The sequence below is a fragment of the Cyprinus carpio genome, chromosome B8 (assembly GCF_018340385.1).
Source record: "Cyprinus carpio isolate SPL01 chromosome B8, ASM1834038v1, whole genome shotgun sequence".
Taxonomy (NCBI): domain Eukaryota; kingdom Metazoa; phylum Chordata; class Actinopteri; order Cypriniformes; family Cyprinidae; genus Cyprinus; species Cyprinus carpio.
Window position 1 is genome coordinate 27,524,548 of NC_056604.1, and position 19,168 is coordinate 27,543,715.

The window sequence follows — 19,168 nt, forward strand, 5'->3', positions numbered from 1 at the left end:
TGTAGTATATGGTGGAGCTGCACACTCTATTTGGACATTCGACAAAATATATGATCAGACCTCCTTTGTGCAGACATTACAAAAATGCAGACATTACAAAAATACATTATATGTTAAAGTTGCATGTCCTGTTTTGACATTAGACAAAATATATGATTAGGCCTCCTCATTTCAAAAACAGGCTGGAGACAGCCAAAAGAGGTAAAAGAGCTGATAAACAATAACCATATGTATGAAATGTATTGAACATGGGCACGCCTTCAGGAAACACTGTATAAAAGAGAGTACAGACACAGAATCGATAGAGTGTTCTGCAGAGCTTTCTCAGTTGTATTGTCTCTTGATAATAAAATCTAAAGCAAAACCCCAAGACTCTGAGAATGATTCTTCACAGCAGCGGCAGAAGCCACTACAACATCTCTCCAGATAGAATAATATTTACTGTAACAAAGATATACAATAAAGACAAATTAAACCATAATAGAATCAAACTTTGAAGTTTCTTTGCAGCAACTCTAAAGTTTCAAAGTTGCTTTTAGCAAACCTAACAACTTTGTCCAGGTCAGTGAAAAAGTTCTCCTTGCTGTTGTAAGCTTCACTGAGAAATGTAGACCATATTTAACTCTACATTTAAAGGTGAACGTGGGCAAAAACAAATTATTGCATTTTGCCTCTTTTTTGCCTCTTATATCCTGTTTGCTGATCACCTGGCCTCTACATGTTCTACAGCAGATTTTGCTGGTTGTGTTTTGGACTATGTTGTATGACCTACAATTGCATCTCTCTTGTAGTGAAATATGTGACAAACATAAAATAAGAATATATTATAAAACTGACATTTCAGTCTGAAAAAAAAAAATAAAATAAAAAAATATATATATATTTATATATATATCATGGATAAAGGATGAATAGGAGCAATTAGTGAAGGAAAAGTAGTAACAAGTATCCAGCACAGATGTGAATTCTTCAAATACAGGTTTAAAAATCAAAAATAATCAGAATACCTCATGACTTTGACAGAATGAGTGTGTAGAGTTACAATCTGTAACCTAAAAAATATTATACCCATACGACCATTTGTGTAATTTCAGTTTCGATGACTTCACTATTATTCTAAAATATGATGACTAGTTATGACAAAAAATGACTAGGTGTGTCCATACTTGTGTCTGTGAATCATAACCTGTGTTTCCTTGATTTGTGTTTGCATTCTTAAAGGCTTTGATTTATCCTCTGACTGTGGCCTCCAAATCCACCACCACTGCCCGCCACAACACAGCCAACAAGATCTTGAAGAACATGTGTGAACACTGCAACACGCTAGTCCAGCAAGCCATTATGGTATGAGTAGACACTCAGTTTGACTGTCTGAAAAATAAATGTTTTATTAGGTACACACTGGCCATTTTAATTTATGGTCACTGAAGAAACTGACCCTTGACTAAGTTGCTTTTGCTCGCTCAGACATGCTTTACAGAACGTGCAATAAGAATAAACTGGAGATTTCCATAAACATTTTCTGTGAATGTGCTCATAATGATGGGTTAATGATGTTCATTGGGGAATAAAGTGAGATTTGTAAAAGAAAAAAGTAATGCATGTTTCCTCTCTGGGTACCTTGTGTAACTTTGAAACCTTATAAAACCTGACGTTTTTTTTTTGTTTTTTTTTATCTTTGTTTTTCTCAGGAAAGTGCATTATAGTGTAGGCTGACTGTTAAAACTGATTAAAGATGTCAAAAAAAAAAAAAAAGAATGCAGAAAAAACACATGGATTCTTATACATATCTTCTGTGTGTGTATATATATATATATATATATATATATATATATATATATATATATGTATATAAGGTAATAGTTCTTTTTACTGTGATCATGTTACACATATTATGGGCCCTATTTTAACAGTCTAAACGCAAAGTGTAAAGCACACGGCGCAGGTACACTCAGGGCATGTCCAGATCCACTTTTGCTATTTTAATGACGGAAAAACAGTTGCCACGCCCGGGCACATGGTCCAAACGGGTTGTCCATATTCTCTTAATGAGTAATGGGTGTTTTTTTGGGCGTAACGTGCAATTAACCAATCAGAGTCTCATCTTCCATTCCCTTTAAGAGCCAGTTGCGCTCGTGCCATGACAGATTTGCTATTTACACGGTGGAATTTGGCAAGAGCAAAGACAGAACGCATCTCCGAGATGAAACGGAGCTGCTCGTGTGTGAGCAAATAGATAGCCTATTTCTGATACATGCGATGACTATCCATTATGACATGTAGCCATTTTTATATTTAATTAGCCTACAAAAAAATTCTTATGCATTGCAATCCTTTACTTTTTAATATTTGGCATGTTTGTGTGCTGCTGTGCATCCCTGTGTTTAGTAAGCAGCGTGTACACGCGTTGTGGCCCTGCCTATACTAACACACTCTTTAAATAACAAAGAAAAAACATTGCGCTTTAGACCAGGTTTGAGTAGGTCTATGGCCCAGTCTATTTTCAGCTCCTTAAAAAAAGCAATGCGCCAGCAATGTGCCAGAACACACCTCTTTTTTAGACCAGCACGCCCATGGGCGCACAAATGGGCGCAAATGCATTTGCTAATTAAATGACGTGGCGCTGGACAGGAAAATGCAAACGGCGCCGGACTGAAACTAGCAAACACACTTGCACTGCGCCTTGCGTCGCATTGTGCCGGGTGTATGATAGGGCCCCATATGTCATAATAGCAATGAAGATGACCAAATAAGGACACACTGTAAAAACAGTTCATTAGGATTATTTAGGATGTACTTATGTAACATGAAGTCTAGAGATTGGCTGTTTTACCAAATGCCTGAAAAATACAGTTGCTTGCTAAAGATTTAATCTAACTGCTTAATGATTCTTAAGACAAGGAACAAAACAGGCTACAAAAATGCAAACAGTATGTACCAATAATTATTTTGACTTAATCTGCATTAATGTTCAGTGATAATTAGCCACTTTACATTTCCATTTTCTCAAGAAATGTTTTCATTGTCTATCAAAAAAAAAAAAAAAAAAATCCACAAGATAATAAAAAAGTAGTAGTTTAAGCCCAGTTCACACCAAGAACATAACGATATTAGCGTCCACACCAGTGAACGATATTGTCTGTTTATTCTAAGCGCACACTCATCTGCTGCATTAAATTCTCGAGCTCATGATAGCAGGATGGATTCTGATTGGGTGTCAATGTTTGTATCGTTCATCAGCTGGAAAAAATTGCTCTGGAAGTGATTCCAACGATATCGTTTATCTGTGCCTTTATCGTTAGAGCTGTGGTGTGGACTGCTATTCTTTAATATTGAGAACGATTTTAAGAACCATATCTTTATCATTAGCTTTATAGTTATCATCCTTGGTGTGAACAGGCCTTTACTCAAATGTCAAATATGTATTACTGTTGTTTCCCATGTTTATGGAAAACCAGGGAATTGTAAAATTCTGATCTCCAGGGAATGTAATTAAAAATAATAAAATCTTCATCCATGGAAATTATGGATAAATCATGGAATTTTTCATAGTTAATATATTTTTATTTATTATGCACTGTCCTAAAATATTTAATAAGTGTTACATTGCACTAAAATCTACATGTTAATACCTTTATTTGTTATTCTGGTCTACAAGCATTTCAACCTACAACTTGGTCACTCATCTGTAGTATTGTTCTTGCTTAAGGTCTTAAAACACTACAAATAAAAGCCTCAGTAAGCAGATTTTACCTTTCTTTTAATCGATTAGAGTTTTTTGTATTAATTAAAAATGTAAATGCAAATAAAACCATTAACGTATTAATGGTTAATGCTTAGATGTATTAAAGTATTAACTTCAATAATAAAAAAAATATTAACTTTAACTAACTTGAAGTATTCTCTAACACACAGGAAAAAAAAAATGTAATTGTCCATTGTTGTTGTTTTTTTTTTTTTTTTTTTAGAAAAATACGTTTTATTTTATACGACTTATTTGTCATATATTATTTATCTGTTTTTTTCTTGTTAAAACATAAGGGGATGGTCTTGTGCATGAAACTCCTGGGCTGAAAATATGCCTCACTCTGGCCCTGGTCATCTGAAGTGACAAACAGCTCATTTTATAGGCTACTCAGGATGTGTAAACATCTCCAGTATAGACGTTATGAGTCAGAGAAACAAGTGTGTGGCAATCTTTAGAATTTGGTGTATTCTGTTTTTGTGGTAGCTTTCTTTATTTCTATAGCCTAGCTGTTGAAGAGTAATTAGCTGATTAAATGGATTTAGTAACTTATTTATTTCAGTAGTGGAGGTTAAATGATCATTTGTTCATTTTTGGTAATCCTCAAGAATGTTGAATGTGGTATCATATTAAATATAGAAATACTTATTTTAAAACCATACCAGTGCCATTTTTAGAACAAATGGTTATGCAAGTTTTGCTTAAACAGCAGATTTTGCAATCCATGGTTGTGCACACAGTAAATATAGAAGTGGATAATGATTAGTCTATATGTTAGTCTGCAGCACTCCAAAACACATACAAAAGGGACGTTCATAGTGATTATGGCTATTGAAAAGATTCATGTTTCAAACACTGGACAGATAGCTACTCTTCCTTCCTACCTAATGCAGGTGTGCCATATCCCGATCTTCAAGCAGATGGAAGCAAAATTTTATTGAATAACATTAATTCACAAATGTGAAAACATTTCTGCTAAATAGAGCTAAATAATGACTCTTTGATAAAGTTGTTTTATAGTTTAATCTGATTTGTTCTTAATTTTGAGACATTTTGCAGCATCAACACTTATTGAACTTAACTAAATCAGTACTGAACTTACTGGAATGACTCTGTTGTCTTATTAGAGCTGCTTTACAGAAACAGAATTAGGATTTTCCTTATGTTTGATGAAGAGTCATTGATTCTGTTATTTTCCTGTGAAACTGCTTTGAAAATTTATTTTGTATAAAACGCTATATACATAATGGTGACTTAACCTAACTTTCCTTTTTATAACTGTGGCTGTGGTTTCAGGCTTATGGCCGAGATCTGATGGAGGCCCAGTACTGGTGCAGAAAGAACACGCAATCAGGTAACGTGAAGGACCTGACGCAGGCCTGGGACCTGTTCTACCATGTGTTCCGCAGGATCTCCAAACAACTGCCACAGGTCTGCCAGTAGAGTTTCTTGCTGTTGTATTCCTCAGAATAGTCTTTAGATCACTTACATCAGCCTGCAGCAATATCATGAATCATGATGTCCTAAATGTTGATGTTGTTTTAAAAATTGAAAAATGTAAATTTGGAATTGGAAACAGAAAATATGAGCACGTTTTTACAATGGTAAAAGCTATCAAACTTTTCATGTGTGGCATGTGTGATGATGTTAAACTCATAGCAAATAAAATTTCAGGATGAAGACTGACGTAAATATTACCTGATAATATTTTGTTGTTATACATTTCTGACAGTGTTGATATAATATCATCTGTGAAAAGAAGTGCACTGTTAAAAATAACTACTTGCTTCTGTCAGGATATAATTTAGAAATGTTTCATAAAATTATGTATTCATGCATATTCCTTTGTCCACAGCTCACTTCACTAGAACTTCAATATGTCTCACCTAAACTACTTATGTGTCATGATCTGGAGTTGGCCCTTCCCAGAACATATGATCCCAATCAGCCAATTATACGTATCCAGTCTATTGCTCCCTCATTGCAGGTCATCACCTCCAAACAGCGGCCACGCAAACTCACTATCATGGGTAAGAGCCAAGTGAAAATAAGCTGTTTTGCATAGGCTGTCATAAATATTAGGGACAAACAAAATGAACAACAGACACAAATAAACAGTTCTACATCTGATCAGGCTGATCAGGCTGATCAGGCTAGCTCTGAGCAGAGGACAATGTTGAGTGATTTTTTTTATTATTATTATTATTAAATTCACTTATTTTACATAAATTTCAATGCAAAAAAAAAATAAAAATGAGGTTATAGCATGTTTTTAATATTTTTTTTCCCGATCTTGTAATATACTGTATGACATGCAGTCCCCAGGTCCTGGTGAAGGCATCTCTGTTCTTGTGTGTGAAAAGGGTCGTTTTTATGAGGGCGACATTTCATTTTGTTGGCTTTTTTCCATACAAACACATTCTGTGATCTTGGTTGTAAATGCAAATGCATATGCATTTGTGACAGTTGATACAGTAAGACGAAGCTTTTTCTATTCTGTTCTGCGCCCTCCAGGTACCAACGGTCATGAGTTCATGTTCTTGCTGAAGGGTCATGAGGATCTATGGCAAGACGAGCGGGTCATGCAGCTTTTTGGCTTAGTGAACACTCTACTGGCTAATGACCCAGCCTCCTTGTGCAAGAATCTGAGGCTAGCATCTTGCATTCAAGCATCAGAATCTCTGAAAGTGTCATTCTTTAAAACAAATTACATCAGGCAAACATGACATAACTAAAGCAAATGATATATTGATACCTTTGTGTATTTTTTCTAAAATAAAAGATCATTTTGTTTTTCTGATCAGTGGAATCAATGCTATATACGTAGATTCAGAATGGTTGACACAAGTTGTAGTTGACCAATACACAGTATTACCATGGTGGGTATATCAGCGAGTATTTTGCATGTTTTCATTACTGGCACATATGCAAACGTCTGCTGCCCTTCAGGAGTCATATAAATATTACAACAGTTAGGCCTGATATTAAGTATACATTTTGGAACCATGAGATATTTACATATTTCTCAAAAGACAAAATAACTATTTACACAGATCATCATGACCATCAAAAGTGTATCTTAAACTAGTAGTGTCTTAAACGTAGTGTGTTGCCTGCTTGAACATCAGTGAGTGTTATTAACTTTTTGTAATAGTTGTGCCTAAGTTCCTCAGTTGTCCTTAATGTAAAAATATTAATATAATATTTTAATGACCCCTTTTATGTCTTAAAATGATAAACAGCTTGCAGATTCTGCAATAAATATGCAAACTTATGAGCATATTTTCACTAATACATTTTAATTCATAAAAAAAGTCACGCAGGGACTTCAGTGAACAATAAGTGCTGATACAAACTAAAAACTGAATAAACATTTTGAATCAATTCCTTGAAGTGGGTTGATTAAAAAGATTCCCAGAAATGAGCTGAACGCAGGGACTTCAGTGAACATTTTGAGTGATGATACAAACTAAAAATTGAATAAGCATTTTGAATCGATTCCTTGAAGTGGGTAGTTTAAAAAGATTCCCAGAAATGAGCTGAACTGAATTTGCCAACTTTAACGTTTTTGTTACTGAAGTTTACACCAGATGCAACTCGTGACACCCCAGTGCTGGGACACAGTAACACTCAATTTTATGAGAAATTTATGATCTCCAATCCACCTAAGCTGCAAGTCTTTGGATGGTGGAGTAAACCAGAGCATCCTGATAAAACATGCTAACACAGAGAGGAACATGCAAACTACACACAGATAGGCTTCCTTGCACAGCCAGAACTCAAACCAAGGACCTTCTAACTGTGAGGCAGCAGTGCTACCTGCTGAGCAGAACTGGTATTACAGTCGCCTCCTCAAATATTGGCATTTGTTTGATGTTCATGCTTTTGGTCTTTTAAAATAGTCACAAAAATCTAACTAATAATGTAAAATATTTTCAAACCCTTAAGTTTCTGACACCCCCCATACAATATACTTGATACATTTATTCATTTAGCAGAAAGTTTTATCCGAAGCAACCTACAAAGAGAAACATCACAAGCTCTGAATCTTCGCCTGTAAAAAGGTTGAACAACACATGGCAAGGGATTTAAGACTGATCTCACATCCAGAAACTTTCTAGATTCTTTTTTCATCTGTTTTGTTGAATTGATGTTGAGCTAATTTCTTATATAGCCATTTCCTCATGGCAGCTCAACCTTTTGTCTCACATAGAGTAATTATTCTGTTTTCAGGTCTATTTCGCAGTGATGGCTAAAGGAATCTGGCCTGATATTTATATCCCAGTAAAACATTTAATTTTTTTTAAGTTAAATTTAAGATTAGGTTTTTAATTGCTCAGAAGAACTTAAAAACATACAATATGGATGAAAAGATACTTCAGTTAGATTTTTACTCATAAGGATTTCTAGATGCTTTAGAGATTATTCATTGAAATTAATTCACAGGTTTGTTAGGTTTTTTTTTTTTTTTTTTTAACTAAAAAAGACCAATTTTCATAGCCCATTATTTACAAAGTGTTCTAATATTTGTGAAGGGTGCTATACAGTGCTAGTCTACTGATTCAAAATATTAGCCAGCTCTGTCGGTAGGTTTTGATACTCAAGTTTTTGTGGCTCATATTTTGAATTTTTTTCCTCTAATGAACATGTCTTTGAACAGTATTCAGCACTATGCTGTGATTCCACTCTCCACCAACTCTGGTCTGATCGGCTGGGTTCCTCACTGTGATACGTTGCATGCACTGATTCGAGACTACTGAGAAAAAAAAAGAAGATCCTACTCAACACTGAACATGGCATCATGCTTAGGGTAACATCATGTCTCAAACCCATCAAATACAGCTTTCTGTATGCCATCAAACTCAAAATTGACCATTTTTACTTTAGTTATACACTTTCCTGGTCTTACTATGAACAGTTCAGCAGCGCATTTTATTAGAAAGAAAGAAAATGTTTGTCTTTAATGTTTTTAACGTCTTTAAAAAAATACATTGCATGGGAAGGCACATGTTTTTTTTTTTTCGCTTCGTTTTGTTGTGACCAGGACATATTATATTGAGACATATTGTGTAAACAAACCTGTGTGACCTGTGTGACCATAGCAACATGGTATTATCGGAAATGGAGATATTATTTTTAAATTTGATTTTGGATTAAGAAGGACAAAGTCACTGTGGCATTTAAAGCATGGTTATATTATATAAGTATACTACATTGTTATATAGTAGTTATCTACTATGTGAATGTTCCCTTAACATCGGATCTCATGGCTAAGACATAAGAATATCATACCTCTTGGTCATATTATGTTCCCACAAGTTAATATGTCATGGGCACAACAAAACTAACTGCAGATGGTGTGGGAGGATGTGAAGAACTGAAGAAGTAAAATTGATTTCTGTTGGCTAAAACTGTGTCATTTATGGTAGATGGCACCTGACTATTTGAGCATGCAGTGAACAATACAGCAGGAGATGACCTGGCCAAACTGCTGTGGCTTAAGAGTTCCAGCTCAGAGGTTTGCAATCATCATTATCTTTCATTCTCATCAAAAATTGTGTATATTTAGCATATGGTCATATTTTCTGTCAACAAAGTCGATTCCAGTCACTTCACCTCAGTGCCCAAATAGATGTGGGTGAATTGTAAAATGTATTTAGGTGCACATGTGTAAATAAAACAAGTCCCTGCATGTCCTTAAAAAGTCCTAAATATCTTTAATTGTATAACAAACATTTTAATTATCATTTTGGGAGCTCTTAAATTTGGGGACGAAAATGCAGATACAGTAGCCGCAGGGCCACAGCGTTAATGGCAAGTCAGTCGCATGTTAAAGTCATTCACAAAACTACTGCCAGGTGGCACAAAGGGACAGATTGCAAACTGACTGTAATTATGAAATTTTGGTTTGTAAACAATGTTCAAATAATGCAATAAAACAACAGTAACATTATAATATAACATTATAACATCCTCAAATTTACAGTGAGGGTTAATTTCAAAACATGGGATCATTGTAGACTATAGCCTATGCATCAGAAATAAAAAAAAAAAATTAAAAAAGGGCTCTTTGCATTTTATCGTTATTAAACAGTCCAAAATCATTCAGTTTGCACAATTTCCTTATGTTGTAATATTATTATTAAGGAGCTTTCATTTCAATCTACAGGCTAATGAAAATTTTTTAATGAAAAATCCTGATCTTGGCCATTGGCTGCATGTTCATGAGACTATTTGAGTCGCAATTTACAGACTCACACCAAAAATAAATAAATAAATAAACTTGAACAAAATAAGATGTGAAAAATCAAGATTAATGGTTTAAAACTGTGACATGAAAAACCCCTAGAAATCCTACAAAAAGTAGGCTATTAACTTGGAATGTTTCGATTACATTTGAGAAGGTGTACATTATGCCATAACAAATTAATGATAAATAAGGTGGCTTATTGTTGAGTGTTATAGGCTACCTAGGCCTAGTTCCAACACATATTTTGGCACTCACATTAATGTCACAATGAAAGGCTTGAAACTTTTACATTTAATAATTCTCTGATGAATTTCAGCAGGTCACACATACTTATTCGTTATCTGGCCTTTTTTAACACATTTATTCCCGTATATAGAGCCCATGACATGCCGAAAATTATGGACATGAATTAAGAAATTTATCACTTTCTACGATTTGTTCCTTTGTATTAATAAAAGCATGTTTAAATAATAATTATATCATATTTAAAATAATAATAATAATAGGCCTTATAATAATAATTATAATATGGTTTTGTATTTCGGCATGCGTGAGATTGGGGGAATCCATAAAATGTAAAAAAAAAAAAAAAAAAAAAAAAAACTTTTCATTAATTAAACAACACAGTACAACTTAAGAATGTTGGCATTTAATTAAAAAACAACCCCTGATTCACAACATTCATTTGCAAATGCAGAAATTGGGTAGAGACTAGCAAATCTAGGCTCTAGCCTGGCCCAATTGGACGACAGCTTACCAGTATCCTCGGCCCGAGTCCGACTGGAGCCCGTGTCTTTTTTCTCTCTCTTGCTTCCTATTACACAACTGCTGTTGCAGCCATTAACATAAATAAGTTTTGTTTTTAATTGTTTCATTATTAATTAATTATTTAAGAAAAATATTTGGAACATTTTTGTTTGTTAAATTCAAGTTTTTTTGTTTTGTTTTTTTTAAATGAGGACAAAGCAGATAAGCGGCTGACAGCTGATCTGATCACATTTGATAAATTTAGCCACAAATCATCACGACTTGCTTAAAATAAAATCTATGGATTTAAACACTTCAGGTATATTACAATGTTAGTTTAAACATTGAGATTAAAAGTGCACTGTTAGGCGTAGAATCTAAGCGGAGAGTGGAAGCTGAAGCGCACATAATGCATGAAGGCCCCAGCATGTTCACTTGCATTTTGTTTTTCAGTAGAAACAACTTGAAGTACGCTTTAATTTTTGCTCATACAGATAAGACTAATACTTCATTCGGAACGTCTCGGTTACGTATGGTAACCCTCATTCCCTGAAGGAGGGAAGGGAGACGCCACATCGGTGACCAACGAAAATGGGATATCGTTTCGATAGACCAATCTACTTCGAGTGTAAACTAAACGAGCCAATGCACATTGGCATGCAATTATTGCATCCAGCTGCCGCTCATCACAGCGTGAGTATAATAAGGCAGCAGGTGCAATGCATACCACGTTTTCGCTGAGTAGCCGAGCCGGAGACCTGGCGGCTCAGCAGTGGTACAGCAACCATGGCGACGGGACGTGGCGTCTCGGTTCCCTCCTTCAGGGAACGAGGGTTACCATACGTAACCGAGACGTTCCCTTTCAGTCGGTCACTCTTGACGCCACGTCGGTGACTGACGAAAATGGAATCTCTACCAAAGCGCCATGGGTGCTGCCCCTTCCAGTGGCCTGTGCGAGCCGCCTGCGCCCCTATTAGGTGTAGGCCGGGGCTCGGAACAAGTAGTTCCACTCACCATTGTCAAAGCACTACCTCACCGGGTGAGATTGGATAACACTGGGAAAACGTACCCGTTCCGCTTGGAACAGGGACGCTGCGGATGCCCCATCCTTCCCGAAGGAGGTCTCAGGAGCAAATACACATATAGCATCCGTTTAGGTGTAAATGGAGAAATTTGAGGTGATTCAAACCTTCTTGGAAAGGCAGAAGTCTGCCGGGGAAACACGGGCTCTAAGGCTATACCGTGGACTATACGCAAACGAGTACCGCTTAGGTCTCAATATGGAACCCAGCCTTCCATGGTTCTCAAGGATTCATCATGAAGGCCTGGCGCCGGACATTCCGCCGCGTCCAGCTGCCTAGGGTGATGGAGGATCTCAACAGGGTCTATAGTACGGACACTCTGGAGCAGTTTTAGCAAGCCGACACTAACCGGGGCCTCTCAGTGCCACTACCCGTTTGAGGTGAGAACACAGGAGGATACTGGCTCTACACAAAGGCTATAGAACCCAGCAAACGTGTTAGGGGTCGCCCAGCCCACAGCTCTACAAATGTCTATCAGCGAGGCACCACGAGCCAGCGCCCAGGAGGATGCAACACTTCTAGTTGAGTGAGCTTGCAACCTGAACGGGCAGGGCACACCCTGTGCCTGATAAACCAGGGCAATGGCATCCACAATCCAGTGGGCCATCCTCTGCTTAGAGACAGCATTCCCCTTCTGCCGGCCTCCGTAACAGACAAAGAGCTGATCTGAGGTCCTGAAGCTTTGTGTCCGGTCTACATAGCACCTCAATGCTTGGACGGGACAGAGCAAAGCCAGGGCTGGGTCTGCCTCCTCCAGGGGCAGTGCTTGCAGGTTCACCACTTGGTCTTTGAAGGGTGTAGTGGGAACCTTGGGCACGTAGCCAGGCCAGGGCCTCAGGATTACCTGGGAGTCAGCCGGCCCAAACTCTAGGCACGAACCGTCGACCGAAAATGTGTGCAGTTCCCCTACCCTCTTGATGGAGGCCAGTGCAAGCAGGAGCAGAGTTTTCAAAGAAAGAAACTTGGGCTCGACTGAATGCAAAGGCTCAGATGGGCCCTGCTGTAGTGATTTCAGCACCAGAGTCAGGTCCCAAGAGGGTATGGAGGGGGGCCGGGAAGGATTTAACCTCCTGGCCCCTCTAAGGAACCTGATGATGAGCTCATGCTTACCTAAAGACTTCCCACTCACGGGGTCATGGTACGCAGCAATAGCAGCAAACTGGACTTTGAGGGTGGAGGGAAACAGCCTTCACTCCAGCCCTTGCTGCAGAAAGGAAAGCACGACCGCAATTGGGCATCTTCGGGGGTCTTCTCAGAGAGAACAACACCACTCGACAAACAGGTTCCACTTCAAGGCGTAAGCGTGTCTCGTAGACAGTGCTCTTGCCGATGTGATGGTGTTCACTACCTCCTGGGGTAGGTCACCTAGAACCTCCGCGTCCCACCAGAGACCAGACATGGGGTTTCCAAAGGTCTGGACGCGGGTGCCAAATGGTGCCCCGTCTCTGAGTCAGTAGATCCTTCCTCAGAGGAATCGGCCAAGGAAGGGCTGTTGCGAGGAGCACTAGTTCGGGGAACCATGTCCGAGTGGGCCAATATGGCGCCACTAGCAAGACTCGCTCCTCATCCTCCCGGACATTGCACAGTGTCTGTGCGAGAAGGCTCATTGGGGGAAACGCATATTTGCGTAGGCCCCGCAGCCAGCTGTGTGCCAGTGCGTCCGTGCCGAGAGTTCCCTCGGTCAGGGAGTAGAACAACTGGGAGTGAGCGGTCTCTGGAGAAGCAAACAGGTCTACCTGAGCGGCTCCGAACTGTCTCCAAATCAGCTGGACCGTAAGGGGATGGAGTCGCCATTCTCCCGGGAGCATTGCTCGAGACAGCTCGTTGGCTGTACGGTTGAGCAGGCCCGGAATGTGAATGGCACGAAGTGAGCTCAGAACCTTCCGACTCCAAAGGAGGAGGTGGCGGGCGAGTTGTGACAAGCGACGGGAGCGCAGACCACCTTGTCGGTTGATGTGCGCAATGGTCGCCGTATTGTCCGTTCGGACCAGCACATGCTTGCCTCGTATCTGACCTTTGAGATGGTTCAAGACAAGGTGCACTGCTAACAACTCTAGGCAATTGATGTGCCACTGCAGCTGCAATCCACTCGACGCTGGAACGACCACCGCTGAAGTGCCGTCTCGCCAACGCACGAAGCTTCCGAGAGCGTGCTGAACTCGTAGTTCACAGCAGACACAGTTGAGCAGAACGATACTAACGTTCGGCTCCGAAGCGAAAACCTGGTATGCATTGCACCTGCTGCCTTATTGTACTCACGCTGTGATCAGCGGCAGCTGGATGCAATAATTGCATGCCAATGTGCATTGGCTCGTTTAGTTTACACTCAAAGTAGATTGGTCTTTTGAAGTGATATCCCATTTTCATCGGTCACCGACGTGGCGTCGAGAGTGACCGACTGAAAGGGAACTATAAATGGTCACTCACAATATCAACAAAACTTTGTGATTTTGTAAAATAGAGAAAACAAACAAGAGACTCTTTTTTGCCATCTCTCTCTCTGAGTGAACAGGGGAGCTCATGCTGAAATGCAAGACTCTAAAATCAGGTGCAGTTTAGCTTTGCCGTGTCCGAAACTGATGGTTTATTTTCACAAAGAGCTACGGAATACATGTAAAACTGAATACATGAAGGGCTAATAAGGACAATTAGACCTTAATGTATGATCGTGTTTTGGTTCATGTTTAAGAAACTACTTTTAAAAAGTTGTTGTTATTATTATAAATCCGATTCCAAAAAAGTTGGGACGCTGTACAAATTGTGAGTAAAAAAGGAATGGAATAATTTACAAATCTCATAAACTTATATTTTATTCACAATAAAATATAGATAACATATCAAATGTTGAAAGTGAGACATTTTGAAATGTCATGCCAAATATTGGCTTTTTTTGGATTTCATGAGAGCTACACATTCCAAAAAAGTTGGGACAGGTAGCAATAAGAGGCCAGAAAAGTTAAATGTACATATAAGGAGCAGCTGGAGGACCAGTTTGCAACTTATTAGGTCAATTGGCAACATGATTGGGTATAAAAAGAGCCTCTCAGAGTGGCAGTGTTTCTCAAAAGTCAAGATGGGCAGAGGATCACCAATTCCCCCAATGCTGTGGCAAAAAAATAGTGGAGCAATATCAGAAAGGAGTTTCTCAGAGAAAAATTGCAAAGAGTTTGTAGTTATCATCATCTACAGTGCATAATATCATCCAAAGATTCAGAGAATCTGGAACAATCTCTGTGTGTAAGGGTCAAGGCCGGAAAACCATACTGGATGCCCATGATCTTCAGGCAATTAGATGGCACTGCATCACATACAGGAATGCTACTGTAATGGAAATCACAACATGGGCTCAGGAATACTTCCAGAAAACATTGTCGGTGAACACAATCCACCGTGCCATTCGCCGTTGCGGGCTAAAACACTATAGGTCAAAAAAGAGGCCATATCTAAACATGATCCAGAAGCGCAGGCATTTTCTCTGGGCCAAGGCTCATTTAAAATGGACTGTGGCAAAGTGAAAAACTGTTCTGTGGTCAGACGAATCAAAATTTGAAGTTCTTTTTGGAAAACTGGGACGCCATGTCATCCGGACTAAAGAGGACAAGGACAACCCAAGTTGTTATCAGCACTCAGTTCAGAAGCCTGCATCTCTGGTGTTATGGGGTTGCATGAGTGCGTGTGGCATGGGCAGCTTACACATCTGGAAAGGCACCATCAATGCTGAAAGGTACAGTATATCCAAGTTATAGAACAACATATGCTCCCATCCCGATGTCGTCTCTTTCAGGGAAGACCTTGCACTTTCCAACATGACAATGCCAGACCACATAGTGCATCAATTACAACATCATGGCTGCGTAGAAGAAGGATCCAGTACTGAAATGGCCAGCCTGCAGTCCAGATCTTTCACCCACAGAAAACATTTGGTGCATCATAAAGAGGAAGATGCGACAAAGAAGACCTAAGACAGTTGAGCAACTAGAAGCCTGTATTAGACAAGAATGGGACAACATTCCTATTGCTAAACTTGAGCAACTTGTCTCCTCAGTCCCCAGACGTTTGCAGACTGTTATAAACAGAAGAGGGGATGCCACACAGTGGTAAACATGGCCTTGTCCCAACTTTTTTCAGATGTGTTGATGCCATGAAATTTAAAATCAACTTATTATTCCCTTAAAATGATACATTTTCTCAGTTTAAACATTTGATATGTCATATATATATGTTGTATTCTGAATAAAATATTGAAATTTGAAACTTCTACATGATTGCATTCTGTTTTTATTCACAATTTGTACAGTGTCCCAACTTTTTTGGAATCGGGTTTGTACAGCAAAAATATGTTTTTGTTCCATTAATAAATTTATGTGAGGTTAAAAAATAAACGGTGCTTATCATTGGTGCTATAAGTCAGTTTTGCTGAAAGCTATTCATCAAAAGCAGTATCAAATAGCAGCATGCTCACTGGCAATCCAGTTAAATAAATATAGGCCTATATAAGATATTTGAATATCAATCGAGCTTCATTTGAATGCCACAGCCTTCCTGAGTACTGTTGCTGACCATGTCCATTCCTTTATGAATACAGTGATGGCTACTTCCAGCAGGATAATGCACCATGTCAGATGTTCAAATCATGTCATGTCAAAGCTCAAATCATCTCAGACTGGTTTCTTGAACATGACAATGAGTTCTGTTACTGAGACTTAGAAGGACTGTATATTGAGTTCTATTGCCGAGTCTTATTTTGTGTGGTAATCACTCTCGGGTGCCGGTCAGGACACAGGAACCAGACCAATTGCTGAATTGAGGTTATTTAATGAACAGTTGAGTAGGCATGGGCTAACAATCTTGCAGTTGGCTTTATAATATATGCGTGTGTGGTTCTGAAATAAATAACAAATATAAGTAACATCATATGAAATTAGTATCCATATACATTCATCCAATAACTAAAACAGAAACTAAACTGTAATGTGTGCGAATTAATTACAAACATCGTCAAAGAAATAATGACTGCCATGAAACACAGTCACATGTACGGAAACGTGACTAAATAAAAAGTGCGTCACAGATTATAATGAGTATTACTGATGAAACTTAAAAGTCAAAGATTTGGAAACTCAAAGTATCCAGCTATACAATACACAATATAGCAGAAAATGTCTTAATTCGACAGCCAAACATAATATACACTGTGTTTATAATAGTTAACGAGGAGATATTAAATGAATCTAGCATTGCGTCATCTAGAGGCTGGCCATAAATCACAATATAACACCCGAACACAATAATCTAAATGATTAAATAAGAAATGAGAATAGAAAACTTACTATATGGCATCAACGCACACAATAACTATATTATATCCCTGAATGGCATGAATACTCTCGTCTGCACAGCCCCACGTACTGCATTAGTTTTTTTTCTTGCGCAGTTCTGCCCATAACGGAGCGCTGCTCACTGCTTATTGCATGCACTCTGGTTGTGATTAAGCACATCAGTCTGCACCGGAGTTGCGCATATGTGATTGTTCAGTTATCTGCGCGGCCTTTCTTACAGCCGCCCCCAAATGTGTGGAGCACATTTGTTCCTGAATAAGTACTTAGTTCAGTAGCTGTGAACAGTTCTTATCTTCATTTTGAACCTCTGATAGAACAATCAGCCTGGCTACCGGTCTAGTGTAGGTTCTGTCATTGATCTTTACGTCCACTGTCCTTACATGTCCATCAGCACTGGGGGTAAACTTTGGTGACACGTCCTATAGGCCAGTGCGCTCTCGGCAGTTGAGGGTCCATCATCAGTACTACAGATCCTAGGGATATATCTGTAGAGGTGGAATACCATTTCTGGCGGGACTGTAGACTTGGGAGATAGTTCTTAATGAAACTAGACCAGAACTGGTCAGCCAGAATTTGGGAATGTCTCCATCGGCGTCTGCTCAGGAGTTCAGATTTGGGGTACACTGCTTGGGGCAGGGATCCATCCCGCCGCCCCATCAGAAGAAAATTTGGAGTCACCGGATCAAGGTCCTTAGGGTTAGAGGATACATATCCCAATGGTTTAGCATTCAACATGCCTTCTACTTCCAGGAGAACAGTATGGAGCACTTCCTCCGTGACAGCTTGACTTCCTACTACTCTGTAAAGTGCCGTTTTCACAGAGCGAATTTCCCTTTCCCACGTTCCGCCGAAGTGGGGTGCGCCAGGTGGGTTGAAGTGAAAATGTATCTTATGTTTGGCAAACTGGAGTTGGAGTTCTGGAGACAGTTCCGCAAGAGCCTCTCGTATCTCTCTTTCTCCTCCCCGGAAATTTGTTCCCTGGTCGGAGAACAACTCAGCTGGTGTCCCTCTTCTGGCGATGAACCTCCTCAAGGCCATTAAGAAGGAGTCGGCATTCATACTGGTGAGGATCTCTAGATGTACACATCTGGTTGTAAGGCATTTAAATATGATTCCCCACCTCTTCTCGGTCCGCCTGCCCACCTTAACTACAAAGGGCCCGAAACAGTCCATCCCCGTCGAGTAAAATGCTGGCTTATAAAGGCGTAGGCGTGCTATAGGTAAGTCTGCCATCTTAGGAATTTGAGGGTTTGATTTCCATCGTCTACAGTCTGTGCAGGTATGCTGATATCGTCGAATTGCCTCTCGACCTCGTAAGATCCAAAACTTGCGGCGGATCTCTGCAAAACACTCTCTCAGGGCCGGGGTGGCCGAGTCGAGAATCGTAGTCTTGGATCAAAAGCTTAGTGGTGGGATGGTGGTGATCCATAATAATGGGATGCACAGCAGCTGGGTCTAAGTCTTCAGATTGTCTCAATCTGCCACCAACCTTAATGAGTTCATCTGTCTTGTCCAGCTCTGGAGACAGCGTAAGTAGACGGCTATTACGTTGAACTGTTTTCCCATTTCGCAGTAGGCTGAACTCCTCTGTGAAGCTATCCTGTTGTGCCCTTCTTAGGATAAAAATCTCGGCTGTACTGTAGTCATCAGCGCTCAGAGCTCTGCTGTTACTTGCCGCCCCTTGAAGCTTCTGTACGGTTGCCTCCAAAAGTTCCCTCCAAGTGGTGTACTGATGCACATCTGGTAGGTAAGGCTCCTTGTCAGGTATGGTTGTAGTGACTCCACAGAATATAGACTTGCGAAGTTCTGTGTGACACTCGTCTATTACTGTTGTTGGTGGGGTCGGCCCATTTGTCTGGGCTTTGAAGAAGAAAGGGTGGCCCATGGCTCCATAGGTTAGGCTCAGCTAGTTCTTCTAGCTTCTTACCTCTGGTGAGGTCATCAGCAGGGTTTTTCGCTGAGTCAACATATCGCCATGAAAGTCGATCAGTGAGCTCCTGAATTT

At 39.5% G+C, this 19,168-nt stretch overlaps 1 pseudogene; it reads left to right on the forward strand.

Moving 5' to 3' along the window:
• The window catches only part of LOC109095498, a 143,355-nt pseudogene that overhangs the window by 45,339 nt on the left and 78,848 nt on the right, over nucleotides 1-19,168 (forward strand).